This window comes from Dipteris shenzhenensis, chromosome 8 (assembly GCF_047967505.1).
Source record: "Dipteris shenzhenensis isolate YYH24624 ecotype China chromosome 8, Dip_SZ_1.0, whole genome shotgun sequence".
In the NCBI taxonomy this organism is placed as follows: Eukaryota; Viridiplantae; Streptophyta; class Polypodiopsida; order Gleicheniales; family Dipteridaceae; genus Dipteris; species Dipteris shenzhenensis.
The window spans coordinates 57,160,813-57,174,114 of NC_141603.1; positions in this window are offsets into that span (position 1 = coordinate 57,160,813).

Here is a 13,302-nt window from a genome sequence, read left to right on the forward strand (position 1 = left end):
ATTAGTGGAATTCTTATGGACAGAAGAGTGTGACCAAGCCTTTGAGCTTTTAAAGTGGTGCCTAATCATAGCCTGCGAGAAGGACTTTTCTTGTTGAGATTTATTGGTGGCCAACACTTTGGGCAGATGCCTATGAATATGTAAAAGGCTGTGATATATGCCAATGGGCTACTAAACTACAACACAAAGACTTCAATCCCCTAACAATAGTTGTTCCACAAAAACCATTTGAAAAATGGGGGATTGACTATGTGGGTCCCATCCATCTAGCCGTGACAGGAACACAGGCATGCTACATCATTGTGGCCACTGATTACTTTACAAAATGGACTGAAGCTAAAGTAGTCAAAAAGGCAGATGCCAAAAGCATGCCAAAAGCACAGTAAGATTCTTATATAAGAATGTGATCACCCGATTCGGATGCCCCATTGAAATTGTGTCAGATAGAGGCACACATTTTGTCAATGAGGTAATCCAAGAACTCTTGTCTGGCTTTATGGTAATCCATAGAAAAAGCTACTACCCCCAAGAGAATGGACAAGTCAAATCCACCAACAAAATATTATGCATTATCCTCACCAAGGTAGTAGAACCACAACGTTCTGATTGGGCAGAAAAACTAAATGTTGCCTTATGGGCATACCAAACCACACTCAAGGTTAGTACAGGGAACACACCTTTTCAATTGGTGTACGGCATTGAAGCTATGGTCCCACTAGAATTTGTAATACCAAGCCTACTCATAGTAGTACAGGAATCCATGGGAGATCATGAATCCTTGAAAGAAAGACTCTATTAGTTGGAGAAGCATACAGAGACAAGACTAGTTGCCTACCATGCCATGACAATAGAAAAACGTAGAAAAATGGCATGGTTTGATAGAAATCTTAAAGCTAAAGACATCAAGGAAGGTGATTTGGTCTTGTTATACAATGCCAAAGTACACAAGGGGAAACTAAAGTATCTAGGTCAAGGACTCTACCAAGTAAGAAAGATGAATCCCGTCGGAGCTGTGCTCCTAGAAACATTGGATGGAGTCCAATTCAACACAACAATAAACGAGAGCCGACTGAAGCACTACTACTTCAACACGCAAGCCATCCCCAACAAAAATGAAGATTTGGGAAACCCAATTCTTTCTTAGTTAGGATTAGATTGTATCACGAGCACTCACTTGCATATGTACATCTTCGCACATACACGTAGCATCAATCGATTTCAACTTAAGGCTCAAAAGAGATGCCTAAATTCTAGCTGCCCTATGAAATCCGCGCAACAACAAAAAGCATGTAGTTAGTCCCTACCTATCTACTGCTAGGTCACGTGCACTCACACGCTTTCGCTTAGACACATAGATGATTGCATGAATAATTGTGCCACACACTCTCAAAGCATGTATAAAAATAAGATCTCTCTCACACACACACACAAAGGTCATACCTGCATGCCAACTAATCTAATGATAATGGTACACCACATGCACATGGATGCAGGTTTATAAAAAATGCCGCCACTAAAGAGGATGTGCATAAATAGCCTGCCGCCTCAACCACAGGACCCCCTCTAGAGTTCGCAGCCATCTACATCCTCTCAACCATGGCAACCACAAGCATTGGTGGTCTAGAGTGATAGCTCTAAGGAGGATTCAGTGCATGACCAAGAAGAACAAATGCCACCCCAGTCACCACTAGCCTACACAACCATTGACGGGACCCAATCATTGGAACTTGTGTAGCCACCTACATCGACTTATGCTCTTTCCAAGGAAACAACATCTTACTTAGAGCAAAGGGGTCTAGGCAATTTGTATGAGAGCCTAAAATCCTTGGAGGAAAGTCCTACAATGACCACATACATCAGGGACTTTCTCCATTCTTACCACTCCAGCAATGCACAAGTTGGCAAGTACAGTACCATCACTGTACATCAGAGCCCACTCAGCATTATCCTCGACAGTACAATCATTTCAAAGGGCTTTCTCACTCCCAACACAAGGTGCCAAATATCCTACATGCCCTACCGATGCTAAATTTCTTGAAGTACAACATCTCCTCACCAAGGGCACACTGATCCATAGGGACGGCATATTACTTCGCACCATCCTTAACCCTCGCCTCAAGGAAGCAACACAATTCCTTTTCACAATATTGGGGGTTAAGTGCAGCAAGAATAGATCCCTTCCACTCTGTACATTTGTTTTGCTGAGTAGGAAACTAAAGCAAGACTGGATCCAGCACTTAGTCATCTTCTTCACATAAAAACTAGATGGTTCATGAAGCCAAAAATGTAAAATTCCACACTTATTGGCTATAATCATCAAAAAAGAGCTACAGGAACGAGAAATGACTTTGCCCCAGTCACCGAGTTGGACATTCCCTTCTCACCAGTATGGGAGCCATCACCAACTTCTCCTATCACATTGGCAAATGCTCAAGGAGTTTGAGGGTAGTCAGATTGCCCAATCCCAATTCCCTCCATTTAACTCTGAGCTCTTGTCTTATACAAAGATTCAAGAGCACAATGCAGTAGACCAAGTGGTCTTCTTTGATAATGCCAATTTTTGGCAAGAACAAATTGAAGAAAAGAGGAATCTGATCAAGGAAGAGGGCACATTGACCTTGCATATTTCATTCTTCCACAAGTGGATTGACATGAAAGACAACCAAGAATTTGCCGATTATGTCTCTTCACATCCCCTCTAACATTTTGTCAGCCATTTTGGTATAAGAGAACATGCCAATGAAGTTCTAAAAAATAGAATGGCTCTTAGATGTACATCTTCAGTGCTTGCACTTGATGCCTCTATATATGTATCAACCATTGCCTTGGCCAAACCTCACATATATTAATTCCTCATTTTCTTGCACTACTATTAGGTTGGCTAGAGTCCACGTGCCAAGCACATTAGCACATGAGGTTTTCTTGATGCAAAAATTTGGTCTTTCAGAGACAAGACAACGTTGATGAGATACTTTAGCAATGAAGAAAAGTAGAAGATTGAATTGTTGCTCTTGAAAGAGAGTAGAATGAAATGCACTCTGTATCTCATCAAATACTTTAAACCTACCCATGGAGATTCTTGCATAGTTTGTATTCAAGGTATTTCAATTTGGGTCTTGTTGTCTTCTCTTGAGCAAGGAGTCTACCGAATTGTCACATGTACTTTACCAACCTTGAATTGGTTGCAACAAGAAATATGAAGAGGATATGTCAAAAGTTGTTGAAGAAAAAATGGATGCAGAAGAATTGGAGAAGGCCGGGAGGGTTACAATCAATAGGGAAAAGGATAAGGTGAGACTAAAAGGATACAAACTAGCAGCAATAGCCAACCTAACAAATGGAGAAGGTTTCTTTTAGGGAGAGTTCTTGGGTAAAAAGTGAATGAGGACAAATTGGGTATGATATGTGCTACAAAAATTGGGCCAACAGAATAATCTCTCACCCTGTAGTCATGATTTCGTTTTTTTTAATTTTCTTATAGTCTTCTCTATCACGCCTTCTTTATTGTGAAGGCTGACATAGATCTTTTTCTTATAATCTTCTCTATCATGCCTTCTTTATTTGTGAAGGCTAACATAGATCTTTTTTGAAGGCCGACATAGATCTTCTCTATCACGCCTTCATTATTTGTGAAGGCTGACATAGATATATCACGCCTTCTTTATTTGTGCAGGCTGATATAGATACAAACTAGCATAGCAATAGCCAACCTAACAAATGGAGAAGGTTTCTTTTAATGAGAGTCCTTGGGTAAAAAGTGAGTGAGGACAAACTGGGTATGATATGTGCTACAAAGATCGGGGCAGCAAAATAATCTCTCACCCTATAGTCACGATTTCGTTTTTAATTTTCTTATAGTCTTCTCTATCACGCCTTCTTTATTGTGAAGGCTGACATAGATCTTTTTCTTATAGTCTTCTCTATCATGCCTTCTTTATTTGTGAAGGCTAACATAGATCTTTTTTGAAGGCCGACATAGATCTTCTCTATCACGCCTTCATTATTTGTGAAGGCTGACATAGATATATCACGCCTTCTTTATTTGTGCAGGCTGATATAGATACAAACTAGCATAGCAATAGCCAACCTAACAAATGGAGAAGGTTTCTTTCAGTGAGAGTCCTTGGGTAAAAAGTGAGTGAGGACAAACTGGGTATGATATGTGCTACAAAGATCAGGGCAGCAAAATAATCTCTCACCCTATAATCACGATTTCGTTTTTAAAAATTTTTCTTATAGTCTTCTCTATCATGCCTTCTTTATTTGTGAAGGCTGACATAGATCTTTTTTGAATTGTAGTTAGAAAGAGATTGTGAAAATACCAGAAGTAGGCAAACACACCCAAAGGACCTTGGAATGCCAAGTGATAACAAGGAGCTCCATAAATACATAGCAAGGAAACATACTAGACCCAACTTATTGACCTTGTCATGGAGCTAGTTGTAAATCTTACAGGAGAACTGGGAGAACATGTGCAAGTGCTAGTAGATGCAATGATCTTCAAATCATGTCGGGAGTTGCACTTCAAGGATGCCTTCCATTATTTGCATGATAGCATAGAGTTCCTTTACCCCTTACAAGCAACCCGAATTGGCAATATTTGTGCATTGTCTTGTGTATCGGTATGAGTGTGGACTATTCCAAGTGTACCATTTCAAGACATTATCAATCTCAAGCTAACAAGATTTGGTTTCTTGCAGGTGTATTCTTAGGCTTATGCAAGTGGGGGATCTTCCAAATCTTCCAATGGATTGCAATGATTAGCTTATTGAGGGAGCCTCTTCCATATATCTAGAGGCATGGAGTGATAATAACATGATATCGTGGGAGCTGAAGAAGTGTCCATGGTGGTAGAGTATCCTCATGGCAAGAGACACCAGTTTGAGGCATCTCTATTTGCAGGTAATGTTCTTCCCTTTATAGAAATTGAGAGAGAGAGAGAGAGAGAGAGAGAGAGAGAGAGAGAGTACATGTGTGCAGGTGTGCGTGTGTGTGCGCACGCGTGAGTGCATAAATCAAATAAATTATTAAGATAAATTAATGTGTGTGTGTGTGTGCGTGTGTGTGTGTGTAGAAGAGATTATTTAGAGTAGGAATGAGAAATGTTTTATTAACAAACTTTAAAATAAATAGGAAATCCACTATGAATGAAGTAGCATTACTAGAGGGTGAACATTTTTGAAAAAAGGAAATGAGAGGAGTTGAGCTTTGATAAGTCATTGGCAGCATCATTTTTATTGAAGAGGGGAATCTACCTACTTGCCACCATCCAACAAGAAAAACATGGTGAGAACCAGTTAACCTTAGTTGGGAAGACAGGTGTCATAAAAACCCCTCCCTTGTTATTGGAGTCACAATAAAAATAAACCCTTAACCACTCACTTACAAAGCTAGTTGTAAAAATGTATGAGTGCAAAGTTGTATGGAGTGTGTAGATTTATGTTAAGAGAATTATGGGGGTGATAAAGTGGTACGTGCAAAGAAGAAATAGACATAAGCATTACAAAAAAAAGTGGGGATGAGAGTTTAAGCTTAATGGACAAATTAAAGTTATGAGCATATAAAGCTAGGGAAAGAAAAAAAGGTTAGGAGAGACCATTTAGAAAACATTAGACTATATAGATAAGAAGGTTAAAAAGAAATTATAAAGGGATGTTAATGCTCATGAGTGTAAGGGGGAAGGGTAAGGGACAAGGAGGTAAAATATGGCATTAGGATAAAGGGGGGGGGGGCGAGGGTAAATGGTGAGTAGAAATAAAAAGGCAAGGGTTATGAGAGCTTAGAAAACAAAGGGTTTGGGGGGGGAAGTTAATCAATGAATTGCAATATTTAAATTCTATAGTACCTATATCAAAGAGTCGGGTTCATCAAGAAGTAGAATGCCATGAAGTTGTAGGCATCGCGGGCGTCTGCATGTAGGGTAGTCAAACAGGGTAGTTTGGAAGCAGGGCAGTCAAGGTTGAGTAGTGGGGCATTCGAGGCTTGTGTGAAAGGTCACACAGTTCGGGGGTAGCGCTAGTGGGTTGTGGTAGTTGGCTAGCATAGAGGAAAAGGGAAGGTTACTGTGGTCTTGGAGTAAAAGCATACGGTGAGGCACGGTGTGCATAAATCGAGGCCCGTGAGTATCAGCAACCACAGTCACTGAGCAATGGATAGTAGCAGCGTGCGAAAAGGTCGAGACAGTAGCGCGAAAGAAGGACGAGGAGGGGAGGTTATACAGAGAGAGGGGCAAAGTAGAAGGGCAATGTACCAGAGAAGCTGTATAAGGCATAGCAAGGCACCTACAAGGAGTTTTAGAGCTGCGTGCGATCAGTAAGGTGGTGGGAGGAGCAAGAGCAGTAAGGGTTGTGGGAGGGGCGGTGCAGTGCAGGTGAGTAGATGGGTGAGTGTGGAGGCTTGTAAGGTGTTTTAAATAGGGTATGTAGTTGAGGGAGTCAGGAGAGTGAACATCATCAGAGTGAGAGAGTTTGGAGATAGGAGAAGTCAGGGGGGGTTTAGGGGGGTGGAAAGGTTAGGTGGGTTTAGGAGGATTAGGATACAGATAATTGAGAATAAATTAGAATATTTGACCAAACTAAAATAAACAAAAATTAGAGAAAATATAAGAAAAAGGAAAGTTTTAGGATAATAAGAGAATTAAAAATGCTCCTGCCATGCACAAAGCCTGTCTGAGTATCATGGATGAGGTCTGGAAGAAGGGGTTGTAATCGGATGCTGATTGCCTTGGCAAGGATTTTGTAAAGAGTGACCAAAAGAGTGATGGGTCTCCAATGGGATACAAAATTCCTGTTGCCACCTTTCAGGATAAGGTGAATGAGTCCCTCGGTCAGTGAGTCAGGCATCTCACCCGAGTCCCAAATGCCCTGCAAGGCTGAAGTAATATGGTCACCTATCATATCCCAAAAGGCTATAAAAAAAGGAGTAAGACCATCGGAACCAGGGCATTTGCCCTTATGAAGGGCAAAGAGAGCAGTCTTGAATTCTGTGTTGGTAAAGCATGCATCAAGTGAGCATAAAATCTCTGAGGTGACCAACACAGGTAAACTCTGCCAAACTTCATCTCTAGCCACCTCTCTGGCCTATGAGTTCGCATCTGCGGAAACTAGGGAGGTATAGAAAGCTGTCACTAAAAGCATGACGGTTTCTGGATGGGACTGCAAAACACCATCAGAGTTAATAAGCTGCCTGACACTCTCTCTACTATGTCTGGGACCAAGTGTAGAGAAAAAGTGTTTATTGACTCTCCCTCCCATCTATATCCAAAAGGACTCCCGTGCATGGAAGGCATACTCTGCTCTCTAATCAAGCAAGGTCTACAAGTAAGCCCTTGCCGTAGCTCGCAACAAGGCGCTCCTGTATCCAAGCAACTCATGGTCATTTATGCTCCTCCCTCTGTAGGGCTGCCAACTGCCGGCGGATACCGATCTCTCGCCTAAGTACCTCACCTCGCTGAGCACTACCAACGGAGTGATAGAAGTCACTGATACTGGCAAGTGCTGTGGCCACATGTGAAGGACCGGCCACCCCCTGCATATGAGAAACCCAAATCTCCAACACTGCCTCTGTAAGAGTCTCATCCGTGTATAAGGCGTCTGGGATCCTGATACTATGAGATCGTCCTCTTAGATGAGGCTCTGAAATGGACAAAATTACTGGAAAATGGTCTGAAGTGGAAACACCGGGTGCAATGCAAACTATCCCCCCTCTATCAAGAGCCCAGTCACCCACATAGAATCTGTCAATCTGAGCATGGATAGGCATCTGCACCCTATGGTTCGTCCACGAAAACAAAAGTGACTGAGACTGAACAAGAAATGCATCATCTGACCAAACATCTCTGCCACTGAACCTGAATAAGAAGGCATCCCAGGCTGCTCTCTCAAGGGAGTGGATACCACCTTCTTTGCCCCCTTTCTTATCAGAAGGTGCCTCAACCATGTTGAAGTCACCTCCAATAATCCACGAATCCGCAATGTCAGCCCACAAGAGCAACTCTTTCCAAAACAAAACACGGTCCCCTCTGTTGTTCGGAGCATAAAGGTTGAGGAAACCAACCTTACATCCGTCAATCAAAAGTAAAACCCACTGGGCCCTGGAGGGGATTATGGTACCGTGTCCAATCACCAGAGGGAGAATAGAGTCTGAAACTGAAATGCATGTACCTCCTCTGGTTCCCAAGGCAGGAAGCCAAAAAGTCTAGCCTGAGAGCAGCTTACTTGACTTGGAGCAATCTCTGATATCCAGTTTGTGTTCTTGAAGAAAAAGAATGTCTAGGGAACCACCTAAAACACCTGGATGGAGCTGATTCCTGATCAGCTATCTACGACGGCGATGAGGGATGCCGCCCAATCCCTGTATATTCCAACTGGCTATCCTCATCGACGGGAGGAAGTGGGTTGGAATAGAATACCTCACCGAGAAGACAATTTAGAGTAGGAATGAGAAATGTTTTATTGACAAACTTTAAAATAAATAGAAAATCCACTATGAATGAAGTAGCATCACTAGAGAGTGAACATTTTTTTTAGAAAAAAGGAAATGTGAGAAGGTGAGCTTTGATAAGTCATTGGCAACATCATGTTTATTGAAGAGGGGAATCTGCCTACCTGCCACCATCACACACACACACACACACACACACACACACACACACACACACACACACACACACACACACACACACACACACACACACACACACACACACATACATACATACATACACACATAAATACATAGATACATACGCAATAAAAATAAACACTTAACAACTGACTTACAAAGCAAGTTATAAAAATTATTAGTGCAAAGTTTGTATGGAGTACTGGTATGATCGCTAGAAGTGAAGTACTTCCATAGATTGAAAGAGAAATTAAGTTTAATGAAAAAAATTATAGTTATGAGCATATAGAAGGTAGGGAGAGAGAAAATTTTAGAAGAGACCATTAAGAAAACATTTAGGGGAAGGATAGTGAATTGGAGGGTTTAGGTGAATGTGTGATAGGTGGGAAAGACAATAAGTAAGAGGGGGAACTTTGGAAGGAGTTTAAAAGGAAAGGAGGGGGAAGAAGTTGGAAAGAGATAGGTTAAGGTATAAAGAAATAGTGTGTTAGGAGGGTGGATTAAGGGAGATAGAAAGATTAGGAAGAAAATAGAGAGATAGGTTTAGGTATTATAAAGAAATTAGAGGGGTTAATTGCAAAAAATTAAGGGTAAGGAGGGAAAGAAAAGGGAGTAAGGACACATGTTGAAAATATCAAAAAATAGAGGGGGAAATTAGAAAATAGAAAGATAAGTTAGGATTTTAAAAAATAGTGGGAAATTGCCGAAAATTAAGGGTAAGGAGGGAAAGAGAAAACTGAAGACACATGCTAAAAGTATCTAGAAATAGGGGGGGAAATCGAGGGGAAAAAAAGGGGGGAAGATGTTGAGAGTTCACGCTCAACATCATGTGATCGTGTGTGCATAGCACCATCACGTGATCATATGTGCATAACACTAACCTTATAGAGTGCTATAAAGAAAAGGGTTAGATCCCCTAACCCTAACCTTAAATGGGTTTGTATATATTCTATTTTTTCAACTAAATCTAGTGTACAGTTAGTCATTTGTGGTGTGCTCTCTAGCTGTGCCCTCTCTCCTCATCTCCACTCTTCTCCTCTCCCCTCTTCATATTTTGTCATGGTATCAGAGCTCCCTTGCCTTCCGTTGAGGCATTGCAATTCTTGAGAGAGTGAGAGTTCTCTTGAGTGTTGTCTGTGAGAGTCCCCTTCTGGTGAGAGATCTTCATCCATTATTTGAAAGAAAATTCCATCCATTTGAGAGGGATTTCCATCCATTCAACTCCATTGGGAGAGTTCTTTGATTGAAAGCAAGAGAGAGTATGGATCAAGGCAGCTTGGATAGCTTTCAATGGCCGTTGTCCATCATTCTGTAGCTCCAACGACTACAACTTTACTAAGGAAAATACTGTGGCTATATGAAAGAGAAGACGATGGTCTAGAGTTGGCAACATCAAACAAGAACGGAGCAAAAGGCCACAGTTTACCTCTGCCTCACAACTACAGAAAACACCACAGCGCCATAGCTTCCAAAGGCAACATCGACAAGCTTTGACTCGACAGCCCGCGACCACCATAAACGATGCTCCAACATGGCCTCTCAACACACGGAGATGGAGGTGAGCCCTCTGCCTTGGTCTCTTTTGTAGCGAGGCTACCTTTCCTTGCAATGGTCGTTGATGTCTGGTCCTTCTTACCCTTGATGGCTTCTGCCAACGTCTCCGTCGTCCATCGCCAGTAGCTCCAAAGCCTGCCGACTTCCATAGCACTCTCCACGACCTGCAGCCCACCGATGGGCTCAGCTCCTGCTCTCCAAACCAAACGACTCCATCCCTAGCTCAGTAGCTTCATCAACCAATGCTATCCAGCGCTCCTCTCACGGGCACTGCGAGCTGACTACTGGCTCCACGAGCTCTAGCAGCCATTCGATACGATTCCTTCAACGAGCTCATAACTTCTAACCCATGTCCTCTCGTGAAATAGTTTCCAAGCAACACCCTTCAGCGACCTCCATGATAAGCATGCAAAGCCTCTTCTTGCAGCTAGCACATGGGTAGCCAACGATCGTGCCATCCGCTCCTTCTACAAACTGTGCGCAGACGCCTCCAGTAGCTCCATGCAAAGTCTTCAATGCCAAATAATAGAATCTCGTTGATTTTGACAGTATCTCCAAAGATTTCGATCTCCACGAAGGAGACATGTGGAGGATAGGCTCGTCAAAGCTCACCACACAAGGGTTAGCTCAGAAATGCCATGTAGCAGATAAGCCATAACCATAGTTGAGAAACTAACCATGATTGGTTAGTCAAGGTTTGGTCCATAGTTGGCCACGTGGGAGTCAATCCCATCACCTAGCTTGAGTGAACTTAACTTGGGTATCTTAACCCTGTAGGAGTGGATAGGGTTGGTTACATAACTCAAGGTCAGGTTAACCCTCCGTTAAGGTATGTTTTAGGTGTGACACGTGACTCCCTATCAATCACCTCAGCAAGTGCCATGTCATCATCAAGGACACATCATCACTGCCACGTCTGTAGGCCACATCATCACTGCCATGTCATCAAGGACACGTCATCAATGACACGTCATTTGCCACATCACCAGTGACACGTCACCTATCACATCACTAGTGACACATCACCTGCCATGTCATCAAGGACACATTATCAGTGCCACATCATTTGCCACATCATTAGTGCCATGTCATCTGCTGACATCATCATTTGTGCCACCTCAACAGTGCCACGTCAGCTATCTAGTCAACACTGACCTCTGCAGGCACACACAATGCTCCACAATCACTTCATGTGATCACTCTTGCCACCTCAGCACAGGCTCCACTAGCACACCTCTTGCTAGGCACAGTGCCACATCATCACTGCATGTGACCCACAGTGACACATCATCATTGAGCACATTTGCACTCCTTTTGCCCCTTCACCTAGATCAAGTCATATCTCTTGATCCAGGAAGAATTTGAGGGCGCTCCAAAAAGGAAAGTCGCTCGTTTTTTCATGCTCTACGTGCTCATCACATCACATGCACATTTTGGTGCAAGTTACACTCACATTTGAGCCTCGCTGACAAAACCACTTCCTTCACACACGTTTGCCTCTACATCGATGCATCTGACCCAGCACTTAAAAAGAACAAAAGAAAAGGAATTATTTTGCTATTCTTTCATTGATCGACGGTTGGTATAGATCTAGATCAGAGTAAACTGAATTGCCATAGAGGGGACGCTTTGAATCTCCCCAAGTTGCCAATCTAAGCCATGCCCGAAATTCTCGACTAGTACCTACTCGGAGTCAGTCCATATACTCACATACGGTTTCACATCATTACATTACCTGAAACCTTATGTTCATCAGTTCAGTGAGTAGACTTCAGAGTTCAGAGGCATTGCAGATTGTTTCAGTGGGTAGATAGCATTTGATTTCACACACAATGCCACCATTGTAAAGCCTATTTGGCTATCTCACGGCATTGTGCACATCATTTCAACCTAATACAGATCAGAGTTTATATACTGCAGTTCTATCTTCACCAACGGTTTAGAGATATCACTTGGCATAGTTCGTGTATTTGACGACACTTTTGAGTACATTTCTTGCACCATGTCTATGACTAGCAACCTTAATCTGGAGGCATCTACTAAGTTAGAGAACTCTAATTATGGTACATGGAAATACCGAATGGAGACCATTCTTGTACTTCCCGACAAATGGGAGTATGTCGATGGGTCTACACCTAGACCATTGGCCGATCCAGCCACAAGTAGCTCTACTCCATCTATTGTCACAGCACCAGCAACGGGATCTACATCTACACAAACAATTTCCGCACCAGTAGTAGATCCTGCCAGTGCCTGAGCTCAGGTAGAATGGGATAAGAAAGACAAGTATGCCTATCACTTGATCAAGCAGAATGTGCAAGATGTCATGCTAGGACATCTTAACACAGTCAAGACATCAAAAGAAGCATGGGATATGTTCGTAGCTCTCTACGAGTCCAAGAACACATATAGGATTCTCACACTGAGAAACCAGATCAACCAGAGTTTCTGCAATAGTAGTGAAACCGGTCATGCTTATGTACTCCGCATAAAAGACTACAACAATCAACTTGCAGCAGCAGTAGAGACCATGAACCCCGCAGAAATGGTTCAAGTCATCGTGAATGGACTAGGAGAGGGATATGAGAATCTAGTCTAGAGTATTGCCAGGCCAATCATCTATCGTAGGGTTTTTTCCGACCTCCCATTTGACGGCCCCTCTATGATTGGGGGGGGAACCCGAAAAACCCACATGTAGGAGAAAGACTTAGTAATAATTATGCAAAGTGGAAGGACTAGACCTGAGAATCCATGGTCGTAGAGGGCGGTTAGTCATGACTTTCGACTCGTGGTGATTGTTGTAGACAATGTGGAGGCGCGCAGGGATCGAGATACAACCTTTGTGATCCTAGAAGGGGCAGCTATTAGAAGCGGCCAGAGTGAAGAGGCAGAGAGTAGACTGAGCAGCACAGCGGCGGATGGTGACGAGAGTCATGCTGTTGAGAGTCTGAGAGAGCGTGGATAGTCAGAGGGCAGTGAGACAGCGAGGAAGGCAGGAGAAAGGTAGCGTAGCAAGGGGAGCAAGTGACTGTATGGTTTTGGAGTAATGAGGTAAGGGAGCGTGTTATTTAAATAGGAGGTGAATGGTAGTGGAAAGGTTAGGGGAGCGGGGGAACCGAGTCGGTT